At 44.5% G+C, this 20,151-nt stretch overlaps 1 long non-coding RNA gene across 3 annotated transcripts in view; it reads left to right on the plus strand.

Annotated features, from left to right (window-relative positions):
* The window catches only part of LOC110262057, a 248,873-nt gene that overhangs the window by 34,035 nt on the left and 194,687 nt on the right, over positions 1-20,151 (plus strand). For all 3 annotated transcript variants that reach the window (XR_002346562.1, XR_002346564.1, XR_002346563.1), the window contains exons 3-4: positions 745-865; positions 16,835-16,972. This is a non-coding gene — a long non-coding RNA (uncharacterized LOC110262057). The remainder of the gene's footprint in view (positions 1-744; positions 866-16,834; positions 16,973-20,151) is intronic.

Here is a 20,151-nt window from a genome sequence, read left to right on the forward strand (position 1 = left end):
CAGAGATTCCTCGAGCTATGGACTTGGGGAAGTGCTAGGGAGGCACTGTACCTTTTCTAAATTGTTTTGGAGTATTTTGTGCTAGTGTGCATCTCTCTGGTGTGTGTGCATACACACGCCTGTGTGTTTCTGTTGCCGAAACTCGGCCTCTGTCCACTGCTGTGGAATAGAAACGGGGAGATTTGGGTGAAGGAGAAAAAGGTATTTATTGCTTTGCCAGGCAAAGGGAAGCACAGGAGGCTAATGTTTGAAGACTGCACCTCCGTAGGGAGAGATTAGGAGGTGGTTTTTAGTTTGGGGTGTGGAAAATAGGGCCCTAGATAAGGATCAGGGGAGAGACAAGCTTGCGTTGTCTTTCAAAGCTGGTGTTTAGTGACCCCAGGACTGGTTCTGGGGGTCCTCCTCCTTCCTGGAATGAAGAAGCCTTCATCAAGTTGTTCTTCCACTTACAGGGGTTTTAGTTCTGTGGAAAGGCTCAAAAATGATGTTACGTATATTCCCTGAGGAAGAACCAGGGCCCTGCCCCAAGGCTGCACTGTTGTCTCTTGACTGCTCCTCTCTGGTCTCTGCATCCCTTCCCTGCCCTGATGAGCAACTGCCCTTTGGAGCTCAGGAAAGGTCATGGAGACTGAAGCATATTCCCTAAAGACGAGAAGTGGAGGACGCAGAGAGTCTTGAGTGCCCAGGAGCCTCGCAGGGCCCTGCTTGGTTACATTTCTGAGTGCTCCTGTTTTCTCACCCCAGCTTCCTGGCTATGCCCACCGATGAAGGTGACAATCACGATGCAGAAATGGACAGTGGGGAGCGTTGGATGGAATAATTACAATAGTGAACAAAGAACAGCGGTGAAGACATTTTACCCAAAGTAAGTCCTTGGGGGTGATCTTGGGTGTTGTCTAGTCTCTGTATTAAATAACACCAACACCGCCGGAGGGAGAGTTGTGGCCCTTGTCAATGCCCAGTAGGACAAGGACAAAGTCTCCTTGGGGGGCAGCATGCCCCTCCAATGTTTTTTTTTTTTTTGTCTTTTTAGGGCCACACCCACGGCATATGGAGGTTCCCAGGGGTCAAAGCAGAGCTATAGCTGCCGGCTACAGCACAGCCACAGCAATGTGGGATCTGAGCTGAGTCTGCAACCTACACCACAGCTCATGGCAATGCCGGATCCTTGAACCACTGAGCAAGGCCAGGGATGGAACCTACGTCCTCATGGATACTAGTCGGGTTCATTAATTCCTGAGCCACGATGAAAACTACCAACCCTCGAATGTTTTAACACTTACTGTGCTGCTGTTTCTACAGAGAGGGGCAAGCAGCATGCTGTGGTTCTTAGAAATTTTTTAAGGTGTTTTATTTTCCTTTAGTTGTAATTCTATTTAAGTTCCTGTCTTGGCTCAGCAGTTAGCAAACCCATCTAGCATCCATGAGGAAGCAGGTTTGATCCCTGGCCTCACTAGGTGGGTTAAGGATCTGGTGTTGCCATGAGCTGCAGTGTAGGCCACAGACGCGGCTCAGATCCAGCATTGCTGTGGCTCTGGCTTAGGCTGGTGGCTACAGTTCCGACTGGACCCCTAGCCTGGAAACCTCCATATGCCTCAGTTGTGGCCCCAAAAGCCAAAAAAGCCAAAAAGCCAAAAAAAAAAATTCTATTTAAGCAAATGATAATTTTTTTCTTTTCTCCTATGGTTTATCATAGGATATTGAATATAGTTAGTTCCCTGTGCTATATAGTAGGACATTGTTTATCCATCCTATATATAATAGCTGACACCTGCTAACTGCAGCCTCTCACTGTACTCCTCCCCCAACACCCTCCCCCTTGGCAACCACAAATGTGTGGTTTTTTTTTTTTTTTTTTTTTGCTTTTTAGGGCCATACCTGCAGCATATGGAGGTTCCCAAGCTAAGGGTCTAATCAGAGCTACAGCTGCCGGCCTACACCACAGCCACAGCAATGGAGGATCCTTAACCCACTGAACAAGGCCAGGGATCAAACCCGAAACCTCATGGTTCCTAGTCGGATTCGTTCCTGCTGCGCCACAACGGGAACTCGCTACAAGCCTGTTCTTAATGTCTGCGACTCAGTTTCTGTTTTGTAGAGAGGTTCATCTGTGTATGACAAATGATATGACTTTCTATTCATGGTAGTGAAAGGCGGCGTTTTCAGTACATGCATTTTGGTAAAAAAAAAGTTAACCTAAACTTCGTTGAGCAAATATTAGGGTAGGTGGTCTGTAGATGTGGCAAGTGATGAAATGGCTCAGAATTGAAGTGTGGAGATGTTGTAGCCGATTATTTCGAGAGTGTCTGCCTTCTCAGACAACCTGGGACGTTGACTCCCGCCATTTGAGAATGATGGGAAGATTAGAATTGTGCAATTTCAGAACAGAAAGGGATGATCCAGCCTTACCTCCTTATTTTTATTTATTTATTTATTTAATCTTTTTAGGGCCGCACCTGTGGCATATGGAGGTTCCCAGGCTAGGGGTCCAATTGGAGCTGTAGCTGCCGACCTACACCACAGCCACAGCAATGCGGGATTCTTAACCCACTGAGCAAGGCCAGGGATCAAACCCGTGTCCTCATGGATGCCAGTCAGATTCGTTTCCACTGAGCCACGATGGGAACTCTCCAACATCCTGATTTTGTAGTTGATGAAAAGGAGGCTTAGAGGAATAGACTTGCCCAAGGTAGTGGGTCCTGTTGACTGATGATCTGTGTGGGGCTGTGTACATCCTGGTTGGGGGGACCGAGTTAGGGACAGCAGGAGAGGGTAACAGCCTAGACAAGGGGCTCCTTTAAGTAATTCAGGTTGTCTTGGCACCATCAAGGGAAAGCAGGAAGAGGATGGGGGGGCAATCTTTGAACAAAACAAACACTTGTAGATAACAAGGGTTGGGGGGGAGCCTTAAAATCAAAGTTTCTTCTGCTTGCTGAGGCAGTAGCATCAAGAGCTGGCTGGTTTCCCCTTGTAAATGCAGCGGTAGCTTTTTGTTGCGGAATGTGGCGTTAAATACAATAGATCAGCACTAAGCTTGAACAAAATGTGATGACTGATCAGGAAATGAATAGCAAGTCATGGACGGCAAGTCCTGATTATTGAGATGCTTATCAACACTCCCTGCCTCCACAACCCCCACTGGACCCAACAAAGCTGCACTTGCAGGCTGATGAAAACGAACCCAGATGTCCTTGTCCTCCGGACATTTTAATTCTGCCTGTGACAGTCCTCTGTAAAGAAATCAGATGTGGCAGGGAGGAAAACTCAGTCTTGCTGTGGGCGCTTCAGAATCTGCTCTGGGGAGGTGGGGGGTCGTGGGGGGGGGCCCTCCTCCCTGCCTTCTGCTCACTGTGAGGTGGGCCCTGGGTCTTGCTTTTATGGGAGTGTCTTGGGGTTATAGAAGTGGGATGTCGTCAGGGATTAGAAACAGCACTCCCTTGCGGATGGGGCTGGGGAACCCAGGGCATGGTCCAGAGCAGGACTTTCCAGGAATACTCCCAGACTGAAGGACCAGAAGGCAGGATAAATCAATGGACAGGCTTTGCATGGTGCTAGACGTGCACTGCTCACCCTCATTCCTTTGCAGACAAGTCGCTCAGTTTTTTTCTGTCACTATTTCTTCGTGTCTAGCATATATATAAGAAATCGTGTCCTACAAATATTAAATCATTCATTCAGTCAGCTGTTTTTTTTTTTTTTTTTTTTTTTTTTTTTTTTTTTTTTTTTAGTTTACCATTTTTAAAAAATTGAAGTATAGTTAATTTGCAACACTGTTAGTTTTGGATGTACAGCAAGGTGATTCAGTTATATATATATATATATATTTATACACATTCATACACGTATGTGTTCTTTTTCAGATTGCTTTCTACTATAGGTTATGAGAAGATATTGAGTATAGTTCCCTGTGCTACACAGTAGGTCCTTGTTGTTTATTTATTTCATATATAGTAGTGTCTGTGTTAAGCCCAAACCCCTAATTTGTTCCCCCTCCGGTGATATTTATTAAGCACTTAGTGGGGAGATAACCTCGACCTCCCCCTTATAGATTAAGGTCTAGTGGGAAAGTCAGATAACAACTTTGTAAATGAGATTACCGGCATAATGCTTTCTAGAATATCAAACATGCCGGGATGAAATCTTGATTAGATTAAAAAGGTAACAGGAATAGTATTGGTAAAAGCCAACATACATGAAATACTTACTCTGTGTCCCCGTCCCCCCCCCCCGTTGTAAACAAATGTGTGTGATATGTTTAGTCCTTATCACTGTTGTAAAAGGGGTATAATTATCATCTTTCGGTTTATAAAGGGAAGCTGAGACAAAGAGCCAGATAGTAATGGAGGCTAGTTGAGGATGTAGAGGATTCCAGCACAAACAGGAAGGACTTCTTTGGGAGGTGCTGTTTAAGCAGTGGCCAGAAGTGTATATTTCTTGTGTATCTTTAAAATCTACGATTCTCTGGAGTTCCCGTCATGGCTCAGTGCTTAACAAACCTGACTAGTATCCATGAGGTTGCGGGTTCAATACCTGGGTTAAGGATCTGGCATTGCCGTGAGCTGTGGCGTAGGCCAGCAGCTACAGCTCAGATTCGACCCCTACCCTGGGATCGTCCTTATGCCTCAGGTGCAGCCCTAAAAAGACAAAAAGACAAAAAAAAAAAAAATCCATATTCTCCTACTCACTCTACTCCCACCCCGTCATTGTTTGGTGAGGGCTACCAGGTCATTCACTGTTCTTGCACTGACCTTCTAACTAGGCTGGCCCTCCTTGCAACCAGAGTGTTGTGACTGCAACTGGAGGGGATAGACAGATGGGCTAAATGCATTTGACCTGCTCAGTGGTCTTGATCTGTCTAGAGTGTGGCTTATTGGTGTCCTTCAAATGTGAAGGGTACAAAGCTTAGGCTTTGGAGTGACCTGGCATGGAGCAACAGCTTGCCATTGTGCACTAGGGAGAGCGGGTGTATCTCTCCTCTCCACTTAAACATGAAGTCATGGCCATTTACTGTGGGAATCGGGGTAGAAAATAACCCAGTGGTGGTGGTGGGGTGCAATAATCAGAATACAAACATCCACGCGCATAGTTCTACAGTTTCCCTTTCAAGATTCCACCTGGTTCTCCCAACTCTGGAACAGAGATGGTCATGCATTCTTGGAAGATTAGAGAAAATGAAGGCCGAGATACTTGAAGTTTAGCCAAGGTCATACAGCTGGCAGGGGACAGAGCTAGTGCGTGAACTTTCAGCTATGTGAAAAGTCTGTTAATCCATCTGATTACAGGCTATGAGGATAATGTCTTGCTTAGCAACAACCACCATTTATTGTTATAAATCCTTACCTTGTGCTTAATTCTAAACCAAGAGCAGTGTGTACATTAATTCACTGATTCCTGTTGCATACTGCTTGGAGATTTGGTGCAGTGTGTCTGGTGCATGATTAAGAACTCAATTAGGAGTTCCTGTTGTGGTGCAGTGGAAATGAATCTGACTAGTAACCATGAGGACTGGGGTTTGATCCCTTGCCTTGCTCAGTGGGTTAAGGATCTGGTGGTGTTGTGAGCTGTGGTGTAGGTCACAGACTCAGCCCAGGTCTGGCATTGCTTTGGTGGTGGCATAGGCTGGCAGGTGCAGCAGCTCGACCCCAGCCTGGGAACCTCCATATGCTGCCTTTCGGCCCTAAAAAACCAAAATAAATAAAAAAATTAATTAAATAACTCAATTAATGTCTGCTTCTTTGATCATAGTGCTGAATAAGGGGAAGTTGAGGTCCGGAAAGTTTAAGTGAGTTGTCCCAAAGCACCTGTCAGTAAACAATGGGGCTGAGATTTAAATGCAGACCATGTGGTTACAGGGTTTATCTCTCATCAGATGAGGCAGGTTGCCTGCCTGCCTCACAGTCAGGTCCCCAGTGCCTCAAGGTCTGGTATGGGCAGTGCACTCTGAATTTCACACTTCTGCAACCTGTGTTGGACAACCCTTGCAGTTTATTCCATTTTTCATTTGAATTGCTGGTCAAAGCCGTTTCAGCCTTGGGTCTGCAGCCCTGCAGAGAGGCATGAGTCTGGGGCCCCTCTGTGGTTCCCCTCGAGAACCCATTTACCCCTCTTTTCACTCAGGAGGGGCTGAGAGTCAGGGCTGCTGGAGGAGGCGGTGTTTTCCTCACTGTGCCTGAGGGATGATGTTTCTTGCAGCCGGTGATGGAATCCCATCCCTGTGAATGCAGTTGGATTTGGAACTCAAGTTGTAAGGGTTTCTGTTTTGTATTTTGCCAAATTTTCAGACATAAAGCTGTTTCCTAAGTAGACAACATCTCAGCACTCCCCAGTTTCCACTCTAGGCTGCAGCTCTATGTTCACTTTGCTTCATTCCAAAAAGAATTTGTCTGTGAGGCCCTGTGCTCAGCAACACAGAGAAGGCAAATTGAGGGGGATTCGAACTCTCTGAGGTCACTGAGATGTGGCAGAGAAGAAGGACAGATGATTCTCAGTGGAAGCTTCCATCAAGGAGGTAGAATTTTAGATTTTGATCAATGGGAGAGGAAGGTGAGCACAGCAGAGAGTTTATCTTTTTTTTTTTGGTCTTTTTAGGGCCACACCCATGGCATATGGAAATTCACAGGCTTGGGGTCAAATTGGAACTGCAGCTGCCAGCCTACACCACAGCCACAACAAAGAGGGCTCCGAGCTGCATCTACAACCTGCACCACAGCTCACGGCAACATCAGATCCTTTACCCACTGAGCAAGGCCAGGGATCAAACTCAAGTCCTCATGGATACTAGTTGGGTTCATTACCGCTGAGCCTCAATGGGAACTCCAGCAAAGCATACATCTGAGAAGAGGTTAATATCCAAAATATAAAAAGAACTCAAAGAAGCAAACACCCATTCAAAAATGCCTTCTCTCTGTGTTCTCACGGGTCTTTTCTCCGTGTACCCACATCCTTTGTGTGTCTCTGCATTTCCATGTGTCCTCTGCTTAGAAGGACACCAGTCAGATTGGATGAGGGTCCCCCTGACCGTCTTGTTCTAATGTAATCACCGCTTTAAAGGCCCTCGGTCCAAACACAGCCACAGACAAAGGGTCTGGAGGGCGTGTTAGTGCTTCAATGCAGGAATTTTTGAAAGACAAGATTCAGTCTATCCCAGACATCAAGCTAAACATTTTACATAATGTTTTTTTTTTTTTTCCTCGTTATGGCCGCACCTGAGGCATGTGGAAGTTACCAGGCTAGGGGTCAAATCAGAATCACATCTGCAGCCTACACTGCAGCTTGCAGCAATGCTGGCTCCTTAAGCCACTGAGTGAGGCCAGAAATCAAACCCAATTCCTCAAAGAGACTATGTTGGGTTCTTAACCTACTGAGCCATAACCATTTGTAATATTTGTAATAATCCCATGACTAGTACTGTTAGAAATTTTGTTTTTCTGAGGCAAACAGAGGTAACATATCTTGTTTACAGTCACACAGATGGTAAGTGGCGAAGGCAGGATTTATCTGTGGCCAGGTCTATCTGGGAAGTGTCTTCCGTCTTATCTCCCAGTCTGGCCCCAGGAAGCAGGGCCGTCCTCACGATGGGTATATTTGGGTGTGACCAAATGGCTGCTGCACCTTATCATCAGCTCCTCGTAGTCATGTGTGGAAGAACAGGATCACCAGGGAAAAGTCCCCAGAAAGATGGAGAACTTAAGAGCACAAGCAAGGTTTCATTGCTTCCATTTTGATCCTGGAATGGAGCAGCAGATCTGGGGTGGGGAGCACGTTGACTCTATAGATTGGGTTGAATCCTGGGATTCTCATTCTGGGCTAAGGCGGAGATGCTGATGGCCTCTTAAATAACAGGTCATTTGTTCTCAAGTGCAGCTGACTGAGATGCAGGGGTATGGAGTGAACATGCATAGTGTGGGTTGAATTGTGTCTCCTTAAAAAGGTATGTTGACATTTTAATCCTGCTACCCATGAATGTGGCTTTATTTAGAAATAGGATGGCGGTGCATGTAATGTAGAGGAGGCCGTCTTGAATTAGGGGAGCTCGAGAATGACTGCCATCCTTGTAAGAAGGCCATATGAGGACACAGAGGCACAGAAGGAAGAGATGGCTGTGTGCAGGCGGAGGCAGAGATGGGAGTGATGCTTCTGTAAGCCAGGACACCAGGGATTGCCGGCAACAGAGGCGAGGAGAAGGGCAGTGGATAGGTGGTCCTTCAGAGCCTTTGGAAAGAACCAACATCACAGACATCCTGATTTTGTCCTTCTTGCCTCCAGAACTGTGAGACAATACATTTCTGTCCTTTAAAGCCATCGGGTTTGTGGCATTCCTTTAAGGCAGGCCCTAGGAAACTCATATTGATGGGAAGAGAGAAACATTCTTGAAAACAATTGCTTTGAATGATAATAATTATGAATCAGAGAGAAGAATGGAGGCACAGAGTGTGTCTGGGGACTCATACGGAAGAGTAATTTTAAAGGAGCTTGAGAATTATGCTCTCAGGGTCTCCATACAAACGGGCAGATTATGAGAAATAAAAGAAACTAATGACAAAGGTGGTAGATGTGATATTTTAGAGTCACCAAGACTTGGGATGGGATTCAATATGGGTACATGCTAAAATGAAGGGTATAACCTATTATGTCGGGACATAATTTGTGTTTAAAAAAAAAGACAGGAGTTCTCTTGTGAAACAGTGGGTTAAGGATCTGGTGTCATCACTACAATGGTCTGAGTCGCTGCTATGGCACAGGTTCAGTCCCTGGCCCGGGAACTTAGGCAAAAAAAAAAAAAAAAAAAAAAAAGGACAGGAGTTCCCTTCATGGCTCAGTGGAAACAAGTCTGACTAGGATCCATGAGGACACAGGTTTGATCCCTGGCCTTGCTCAGTGGGTTAAGGATCCAACATTGCCGAGAGCTTTGGTGTAGGTCGCAGATGTGGCTCAGATCTGGCGTCGCTGTGGCTGTGCTCTAGGCCAGCAGCTACAGCTCTGATTCGACCCCTAGCCTGGGAACTTCCATTCCCCTGGGGTGTGGCCCTAAAAAGACACACACAAAAGACAGACATACTCTTGAAAATCAGAAGACCTGAGCAGGGAAACAGGCCAGCATCACATAAAGATAAGGATATAAATAAAGGAAGTTATGTCTTTAAAAGTATAATCGAAGTTCCTGTTGTGGTGCATTGGAAATGAACCTGACTAGTGTCTGTGAGGATGAGGTTTGAGGGTTTGATCCCTGGCTTTGCTCAGTGTGTCAGGGATCCAGCATTGCTGTGAGCTGTGGTGTAGGCAGGCAACTGTAGCTCAGATTCAACCCTTAGCCTGGGAACCCCCATGTGCCATAGGTGCAGACCTTAAAAAAAAAAAAAAAAAAAAAAAAAAAAAAAGTGTAATAAAAGCCATGTGAATCTTTTTTTTTTTTTTTTTTGTCTTTTTAGGGCCTCACCTGTGGCATATGGGGATTCCCAGGCTAGGGGTCTAATCGGAGCTGTAGCTGCCGGCCTACACCAGAGCCACAGCAATGCCAGATCCGGGCCACATCTGTGACCTACACCAGAGCTCACGGCAATGCAGAATCCTTAACCCACTGAGCGAGGCCAGGGATTGAACCCGAAACCTCATGGTTACTAGTAGAATTCATTCTGTTGCGCCACGATGGGAACTCCCAGCCATGTGAATCTTGAATAAAGTGGCTGGATGTCTTTCTTGCAGGGTCGCAAAGTTGCTCATAGGTAGGATATTGTAGTAATAGGGATTCGTATCAGCTCCCCCAGAAATACCTGCTACAAGTTTTATTTGGCTGAAAATGGGAAAGCTTGACTCTTGCTTTACTGATAATTTCATCTCATTGGGGCAGTGACTGAAGCCTTTCCATTCTAGATTTAATAATGAATTGTTACTTGGTTAGTGAAGTAGAAGTGACAAAATCTTAAGATAAAGCCTGATGAAATTTCTCTTTTTGGGGTGACCATGACCTCATAGAGTTTATGAATGCCAGTGAGAAAAACAAAAAACAAACAAAAACCGCTTAATCAGAATGTACCCCAGACTTTAGGAGGAAAGCTTTTTAAGAAATTCGGAGAGGAGTTCCCATCATGGCTTAGTGGAAACAATCTTTCTAGGAACCATGAGGTTGTGGGTTCGATCCCTGGCCTTGCTCAGTGGGTTAAGGATCCGGCGTTGCTGTGAGCTGTGGTTGTTGGTTGCTCGGATCTGGCATTGCTGTGGCTGTTGGCTGGCAGCTGTAGCTCTGATTTGACCCCTAGCCTGGGAACGTCCATGTGCCACAGGTGTGGCCCTAAAAAGACAAAAAGACAAACAAACAAAAAAAAGAAATTCGGAGAATAGGGAGTTTCCGTTGTGGCTCAGCAGGGTGAACCACAGCTAGTATCCATGAGGGTGCAAGTTTGATCCCTTGCTTCATTCAGTGGGTTAAGGATCCGGCGTTACCTTGAGCTGCCGTGTAGGTCACAGATGTGGCTCAGATCCCGAGTTGCTGTGGCTGTGGTGTAGGCAGGCAGCTAAAGCTCTGATTAGACTCCTAGCCTGGAAACTTCCATATGCTGTGGGTGTGGCCCTAAAAAGAAAAAAAAAGAAAAGCAGAGAATACCTTTTCTTCAGTTCTTTTTGGTGGACAGTGCAAAATTCCCTAGGTTTTTCCTCCCTGTTCCCCTTTTTTTCTTTCCACAATTAATGCCACATTCTTTTATCTTTTTAAGTGAGTCCCTAGGGGTGTTACATTTTAGCCTTTAGAAGTTGAAACTAGACAGTACCAGAGTTTGTGGAAGGCTGGAACTGATGTTCAGCAAAAAGTCAGGCGACCTCATCACAAAGCTCCCACGCACGGCTGCATCCAGGCTGCCAGCACTCCCGCTGTATTCTGGAAGGACAATTAGTCATTATGTATCACCAGGGCAGTCTGTGGGTTGTGCTTTGCACATGCTGCTACTCGTACTTGTAAAAATAAATGGCACCGTGTATTAGTTCATCATTATTAATTTAGATTGTTGTACATTATTTGATGAACTTCATGGCGTTTTTGTTGGCCCTCTTGTGGGAAGTGAAAATATATGCATCACTTGTATTTTGAGCTCCATTTCTCTAATAATGATATGTTCAGATGTATATTACTGTGGGTTTTAATGTGAAATAGCAATCTGTTATGGTTAAAGCACATCATCTTTAGCACCCCAAAATATACGCTATATGGTTTAGTGCTAACAGTAGAATCAGCCTGATTAGTTTGAATCATGCTCTCACCTAAGCTGTTTAAACTTTACTTGCTTAAAAATTTTTTTTCAACTTTTAGAGTTTTATTGAAGTATGGTGGATTCACAAGGTTGTGGTCATTTCTGCTGTACCACAAAGTGATTCAGTTATACATGTACACACATCCATTCTTTTTCAGATTCTTTTCCCATAAAGATCACAGAATATTGGGTAGAGTTCCCTGTGCTATACATACAGCAGGTCCCCATTGGCCAGTCATTCCAAATACCTCAGTGTGCATATGTCAATCCCAAACCCCTAGTCCTTCCCTCCCCGAAACCTTGCCCCTTTGGTAATCCTTCCAGCTTGTTTTCAAAGTCTGTTTCTGTTCTACAAATAAGTTCATTTGTATTTTTTTTTTTTAGATTCCGCATGTATATTTGGTATCATATGATGTTTGCCTTTCACTGTCTTTTTTACTTCACTTAGTATGATATCTCCAGTTCTATCCATGTTGCTGCAAACGGCTAAGCTTTACCTTCTTTATCTGTAACATGGGAATAATGGATCTACCCTAGTGAGGATTGACATCATACATGTACATTATTTAGACAGTGCTCAGTAAAATGGAAACTAATGCTTACCAATATTTAACATGTGTGTCTCTCTCTCTCTTTTTTTTTTTTTTTTTTTGCTTTTTGGGCCACATCCATGGCATATGGAGGTTCCCATGGCATATGGAGGTTCCCAGGCTAGGGGTCAAATCGGAGCTGCAGCTGCCAGCCTATACCACAGCCACAGCAACGCAGGATCTGAGCCATGTCTGTGACCTACACTCACAGCAGCGCTGGATCCTCAACCCACTGAGCGAGGCCAGGGATCGAACCTACAACCTCATGGTTATTAGTCAAATTTGTTTCTGCTGTGCCACAACAGGAACTCCAATGATTACCCATATTTAAAAAAGACTTACAGTGTGCTGGACACCGTTTGAATGTTTCGTATGCATTGACTAGTTGACCCTCAGAATGAGGTGGGTAATTACTATTATCCTTGCTTTTCAGATAAGAAAACCCTGAGTCCCAGAGCATTTAGGTCATGTTCAGTGTCACTCAGTTAGTAAGTGGTAAAGTGGGGATTTGAACCCAGGAAGCCTAGATCTAGATTTATTCCTAGTAACTACCACACTATCTCTGATAATAACAAGGATAATCCGTTTATTTTCCAAATGGGTCCTACAGTGAGATCAATGCCAAGTGAATGGTCTCTATTTGCAAACCATTTCTCTTCTCACTTGCTATGGGGACCTGGAGGGGCAGTGTTTTACTTAACCCTCTAATCTCCAGAATCTAGCTCAGCCCTTGCCCTAAGAATGGCAGAGTCAAGGCCTTCCTTTCACTGGCCTTTTCAGTTATCCCAGTCTTTGCTGATGATGCTACAAAGTATTGTTCCACTTGGGAACACCACTTGGATAGTAGTCTTAATAGATTCCAATTGGAATCCAGTGCTGTTTGGTTAAAATTTGAAATTTCGGAGTTCCCGTCTTGGTGCAGTGGTTAACGAATCTGACTAGGACCCATGAGGTTGCGGGTTCCATCTCTGGTCTTGCTCAGCGGGTTAAGGATCCCGCTTTGCTGTGAGCTGTAGTGTAGGTTGCAGATGCGGCTCGGATCCCACGTTGCTGTGGCTCTGGTGTAGGCTGGCAGCTGCAGTTCTGATTGGACCCCTAGCCTGGGAACCTCTATATGCCGCAGGAGCGGCCGTAGAAAAGGCAAAAAGACCAAAAAAAAAAAAAAGAAAAAAAAATTGAAATTTCACAAGCTTAGACCTCCTCCAAGATGGAAGCCACCCGGTAGAGCATCTGGAAAATGTCATTTCACACTAGTACTTCTTAAAATTCCTGGAGCTCACTGATGATGGCATTTTTGTCTTGAAGACACTTAGTGATAGCCTACAAGAGCGGAAGCAGGGGTCCAGAGATGTGGCGTTATTTTCTGGAGTTTACTAAGATAGTTGGGGAAAACCAGGACTCCTGACACTGTCCAGTGTACCTTTCAACTTTTGTATAGAAGGAGAATTTGCAATATTACAGATTTTACAATATGAGCTTTGCTTATATGTTCTATAAGATTCAGATTCAAGTTGAAGTATTCAAACAAATATTCAGACATCGCTTTTTTAACTAATAGAAACTAGCTTTCAAAGGCTTTTAAAATGATGAACATTTTAGGACTTACGTAAAGACATTTGTGGAATGCTCATGGACAGTAAAACTAGGGCCCTATTACTTAAAAGTACTCCCTGAGATCTTAGTGAAAGTTTTGTACAATTAATGTTTTGTTTTGCATGCCATAAATCCAGTAAGTGTTCTACAACATAGTAAAGATATCTAAAACAGTCAGAAGTGTATCATATGTGGAATTTCTAAGCATCCATGAAACAAACTAGACAGGTTTTGGTTTGAGGAGTTCCTGTCATGGCTCAGGGGAAACGAACCCAGCTAGGAACCATGAGGTTTTGGATTCGATCCTTGGCTTCACTCAGTGAGTTAAGGATCTGGTGTTGCCGTGGCTGTGACTTAGGCTGGTGGCTACAGCTCCAATTAGACCCTTAGCCTGGGAACCTCCATATGACATGGGTGCAGCCCTTGAAAAGATGCAAAGACAAAAAAAAAGGGGGGGGGGTTTGAATCAAGATTTGAATCAAGATCCATTAAAATATTACTTTAACAGAGAAACCATTTGTGAAATTGGATTTTCAAACAAATGACTGCTTGATATCTTGCAAGGAGTGGCTTACACTTTTGCTTGAAAAGGAAGAAATGCATGAATTCAGGGAAAAAGATATTTTCCTAATGGTAAATTAACCTATTAATAGTGGTCAGAGATAACAATGATTATCAATTAATCAATGCCAGACAATTACTAGATATATGACTCAGATACAATCTGTCACTTCTTTCTCGGAGCCACTTCTGTCCTTTCCATACATTTCTAGTATAACAGTAATCTCACCCTTAAAGAGTAGGTAGCCTGTGAGCTACTCTGGGCAGGGACCCTGTCTCTCCCTCCCTCCCTCTGTCCCTTCCTTCCTTCCCTCCTTTCTTTCTTCTTCTTCTTCTTCTTTTTTTTTTTTTTTTTTTTTTGGTCACACCCAAGGCATGTGGAAATTCTTGGGTCAGGGATCAAATTCATGCCACAGTAGTGACAGAGTCAGAGCAGTAACAATGCTGGATCCTTGAGCCACTAGGGAACTCCACCTTTCTTTCTTTATTTTCAATAAAGTGTTTTAAGTTACTCAATGTCATGTATGGAATGAGTGGCCGATTCAGGATTAGGACTCAGCTCTTTGGACTCCAAATTCTGTGGAAATAAGTAGCGATCAAACCAGTAAGAAAGCGAAGGCTATTTTTTTCTGAACTTAACTATAGCAAAGGAGTCAGCCACTGTCACTTGCATTTAGGTAGAAACTAAAAGGCAGGCAGAGGAATAGAACGACTTCATTGTGGAAAAAGGAGGGAAGGCTTGGTATGTACCCTGATTGGAGGCTGTCAGCATGAGGAATCTATCAGCTGGGTAACTAGACATAGGACAGCCTATGTGATTGGTTAGGATACATATTTAACTTTCTCTGGTTGGTCCTAAGTTGGAAATGGGGGTAAAAGTTAGGAAAGCTGTCAGTTATTGATCAAGACCTGGCTGTTTGGGGTTGATTGTTATAGGAGTTATGGTTTGGCTTCCTGGACCATTTGCTGGAGATAGTGGAGATAGGGACAGTGATACTTGCAGGTAGGAAGTTGGCTTCCTGAGTTGTTTCTGATTGGTAATGGATTGTTTTGCGGGGCTGGTTGCTCTAGACTGTGGGTCAGAATTCATACGGGTTGTGTGGTCATTTTTATATGCGATTAAGCCAGTGTTTATTTGTATACTCTGTTAGTTCAGTTCTCTACCTCCTAAATCAGGGGTGGCAAACTTTCTACAAAGGGCCAGATAGAAAGTATATTCAATTCTGTGAGCCTTGCATCTCTGTTGCAATCACTCAGCTCTGACATTTTAACACAAAAGCAGCCACAGACAATCTGTAAACAAATGGATTTGGCTCTGTTCCAACAAAACTTTATTTACAAAAACAGGCAGCATGCTTGATTTGGCTCTAGGGCTGTAGTTTGTCAATCACTGTTCTACAGTGAAGAGTTTGCACGAAATCAACAAATGTGCAAATAACAGCTGTCTTCTGTGTCGTGACTCATTTCCTGTAGCCCCGTTTTTGTACTATTGAAATTATGATCATTGAGGTCTAGTTTCTGAGTGGTGTCATATTCAGGAAGCATAGTTCAACAGCCCTCATTTTTTTTTTTTTTTTTGCTTTTAAGGGCCACACCCACGACATATGGATGTTCCCAGGCTAGGGTTTCGAATCAGAGCTACAGCTGCCAGCCTACGCAATAGACACAGATGGGAGCTGTGTCTTTGACCTACACCACAGGTCACGGCAACGCCAGATTCTTAACCCACTGAGCGAGGCCAGGGATCAAACCTGCAACCTCATGGTTCCTTGTTGGATTTGTTTCCACTGCACCACAATGGAAACACCAAAAAAAAAAAATTTTTTTTTTCAATTCCATTATTTTTTCTTTCTTGACAAAGGAAATTTTATAGTACCCATTTAATAACCAAAATGATCCTTCTTACAATGTTGTTTTCCTTCTGTCCCTTTCTTCCATGGGCCGTACTCCATTTTCAGAACTTATTTGTCAAAACTCCCAAAGAAACTGTCATGTGCAGTGAATCAGGATAGTGAACCATCTTCTTCTGTATATGTCACATGGCAGACAAGAGTAGGTGAAAGGAACATTGTTAAATTGACAAAGATCGCCTGTCCTTAACCTGGTCCCCTCATGTTTGCAATACGGCTGTCACAGTTCCAGGCATCACAGACAAAAAAAAAAAAAAAAAAAAAAAAAAAAATCCAGAGGAAGCAGAGGCTATTTCTTTCTCATCCCCTTGTGAATAAAAACTCTCTCCCAAAAGCTTCCTAGCAAACTCATCCTCATGTCTCATTTACCCAGTCTGCCACTTCTTTGTTTGTTTGTTTTTGGTTTTTAGGGCCATACCTGGGGCATATGGAAATTCTCAGACTAGGGGGTGAATCGGAGCTGCAGCTGCCGGCCTACACCACAGCCACAGCAACTTGGGATCTGAGCTGTGTCTGTGACCTACACCACAGCTCAGGGCAGTGATGGATATGTAGCCCACTGAGCTACAGGGATTGAACTGAGACCACAGATCGAACTTGCCTCTTCAGGGTACTAGTCTCATTCATAACACACAGAGGCACCATGGAAACTCTGCTGTGCCACTTCTTATTCTGTGATCTCAGGTGAGTTACAGAGGAATATCAGTTACACTGCCTGTAAGGTAGTAAGATGTCCTCCTTCCTAACAGGCGTTGTGAGGAATAAATGAAATTATTTTCAGTGCCTACAGCATGCAGGGGCTAAATAAATGTTTTGCCTTTTCTTTTGCTCATTGTTCCCTAAAGCCACATATTTGTTTTATGATTTTCCACCTTCACATGCCATTTCTTCTTATTCTCCCCAGATGCCTCATTGCTATGTCTCTCCCTTTTTTCTCCAGCATCTTACTTGCTGTTGGAAGTCTGGCTTGACCCAATGTGAGGCCCTCTTCTCCATTCCAGATCCAGGACACCATTCCCTGAAGGAGCCATCAGGGGCCTGTGGGATAGAGGCCATTGCCGGGGATGCCCTGATAGAGGTAAGTGAAGCCCCAGAAGATCAGCTTTGTCCAGGGGGCCAGGGGTCCTCAGGATTATAACAGCAGTGGACCCAGGATGCTTCCCGTCTGGGATCAGGGACTATGGAAAACAATGGAGTAGGACTCCAGGGACCAACAGAAAGAAACATTCTACTGGGAAACATGAGCGGCAGTCCTGGGCCTTTCACATGTCATTTTTTTTTTCCACGGATGAGTCACATATGTTATTGAAGCATCAGTTTTCTCATCTTCAAAATGGAGTCCGTACTTACCTTTTTGTCTCTCTTACCCTCCACAACACCACAGACTCCAACAGGCAGGGACTATATTTTATTTTCAGCGTCCCAATTACATCCAGCTCATGGTATATTACCTGGCACCTTGTAGCCACGATAACTACTTGTTGAAAACTAAAGTGAGTGTAGGAGTTCCTGTCATGGCTCAGTGGTTAATGAACCTTACTAGTATCTATGAGGAGGTGGGCTCGATCTCTGACCTTGTTCAGTGGGTTAAGGATCTGGTGTTGCTGTGAGCTGTGGGGTAGGTCGTAAATGCAACTCAGATCCCCCGTTGTTGTGGCTGTGGTGTAGGCTGGCATGTAGCTGTTTCGACCCCTAGCCTGGAAACCTCTATATGATGTGGGTGCAGCCCCAAAAAGACCAAAACAAATTAAAGTGAGTGTAACATAAGAAAGCATAGATATAAATGTTTGTAAACTTCAGGTATAACAACAATGTTCTCACCACCTCCAAGATTAGCATCCGTTTCTATGCTTAGCAGGCATACAGTTTGTGTTGGCTGATAGCCTCCACATCCTCTGTGCAATGTAGAGCATATTGTGAGGTTGTTTTCATCAAAAATACGGAATATTTTCAAGCAGGAGAGCACCTGTCCTGTGTCAGACCGTACCTATAAATCTCCAGGTTGTCTAAGGTCTGATGGCAGGTAGGTAACATGCAGGTCTCTACCTGCTCCCTCTGTACTCAGAGAACATATTGCTTAAGACGCTTTCCTGCTGAGCCTGAACGTGGCTTCCACATTCTTCTCTCCTGCTGTAAAAATAGGGCTGTCCTTATCCTTCAACCCAAACAAATATCTCAAAGAATTATGATTTGGTTTTGCTGCTAGGAAAAAAGAGAAATAGCAAAGAGGGAATGAATCAATCCATCCAAGGGAGATTACTGTTAAATTGATTAGAAACAAGCCCCACCCCCACCCCTGCATAGAAAGGCCACACCCAGAACACCGGATTCAACTGCTCTGTCTCGGTGATGGGCTGCATTTTTTTTTTTAATAATATTTTAAAGCACTTTACAAACATTTCTAAATTGATATAATGCCTTGGAACCAGTTTAGAACACAGCAACAAGAGTGATTAAAAGGCCAGAAGAACTGATTTATAATGAAAGATAAAGAATGGAATATGACCTGAAGTTTCCATCTTGGCTCAATGGTTAATGAACCCGATTAGTATCCATGAGGACGCCGGTTTGATCCTTGGCCTTGGTCAGTGGGTTAAGGATCTGGCATTGCCATGAGCTGTGGTGTAAGTCACAGATGCCTCTTGGATCCCACGTTGCTGTGGCTGTGGTGTAGGCCGGTGGCTGTAGCTCTGATTTGACCCCTAGCCTGGAAACCTCTGTATGCTGTGGGCGTGGCCCTAAAAAGCAAGAAAAAAAAAAAAAAAGAATAGAATATGACCTGAAATTTGACCAAAGATGCATTGGCAGTTATCTCAGCCACCTGTAATTACCTGGCAGTGTGTGAACTCCAAAGTGAGAGATGGATTATTGCATTCTGCCATTAGGGGTTTTAAAAGAGAAAGCTCATTTCTTTTTTTTTTTTTTTTTTAAGGAGAAAAGTTTAGCCAGGCAGATCGATTCTCTAAGGGCTCAGAAAGCTGTAGACTCAAGGTTGCTGTAGGACCAAGAGAATGACTCTCTTTTACCATCAGGCGTAAAACCAAAGCCTTCTTCCATCCACCCGCCTTCCCATCCTCCCCTCTCTCACGGTCCATTGGCAATAGTTTATGATTTGGAGAGACTTTACTGTCTGTATCTCTGGGAATAAACTGAGGATCTGCAGAATCAACTTAAGGAAAATTAAAGGCATGAATTCCTGTCTACAAGGAGCTAATTTGGAGACTAAACAGGGACGGAGTTCCATACTCTTCCTGTGTACCTACTAAAGGACTGAATTCTTCTCATTGGTACCTGGGGCCTGGGACCCTGGCCACAGGGAAGTTTCGGGAGTTGGGTTGTGTGGGGAATGGTGGTGCCTATTTTGATCGGCTGTGGCCCAGTGGAAATCAATGATACTGACCCATGCAAAGCTGAACTTAAGAACTACTGGAAAAATGAACACTTTCAAATCCCAAAGCATAGGGTCTGCAAAAGAGGTTAATTTGGTGGAATAAATAGGTTCACAAGAATAGGTGGATCCAGAAGACAAGCTGATGACTTATAGGCAGAGGAGTGAGTCTTTGAAAAAGAGCTGTGGTCATAGTGACAAGTGGATGTTTGCTATGGGGCTGTAAGGAGAGTGGGAGACACACACACCAGTAGAACCAGTAGACGATTGATTGAGCAGCTAAGGCTCAGTGCCGCTATCATGCACAATGGCAGCAAGTCCCTTCTTATAGTGTTTGGTGTGTGATCGGTGTCCCTGGACTTAGGAGAGGCAGAAACACCTAAGGGGCTCTGACAGAGGGTTACGGGGGTGCAGAGGAGGAGCCATGATCTATTCAGAAGCATTTGGGAAGAGTTTCAGAGGACATGACATTTATGCTAATTCATGATGATGCAGAATTTACTAGGAAAAGAGAGAGGGAAACGAATTCCAGACAGAGGACAAAACTACAAATGTAAGGGGGTCTGGGGGAGCTGAGTTGCCCTGAGCACTGTCTGCAAGATGGCAGGGGGAGGCAGGGGGGAGATCTTGGAACAGCATGTTGCTGGGAGGGCACCATTCCCTGGGCACGGGGAAGTCATGGAAGAGTTACGCAGGAAGCTATTTGACGAGAGAAAGGTTAGGAAAGATAGAGAGGGTGGAGGTGAGGTGAGGCTGGTGGCAGGGCACCAACTGGGAGGCTGCTGAAATAGCCCAGGCAAGAAGGGTCTGACCAATGTCACTGGGGTGGGAGGAAGGATCGGCAGGGACGACCTCATGGGTCTTTCCCT

This window comes from Sus scrofa, chromosome 8 (genome assembly GCF_000003025.6).
Source record: "Sus scrofa isolate TJ Tabasco breed Duroc chromosome 8, Sscrofa11.1, whole genome shotgun sequence".
In the NCBI taxonomy this organism is placed as follows: domain Eukaryota; kingdom Metazoa; phylum Chordata; class Mammalia; order Artiodactyla; family Suidae; genus Sus; species Sus scrofa.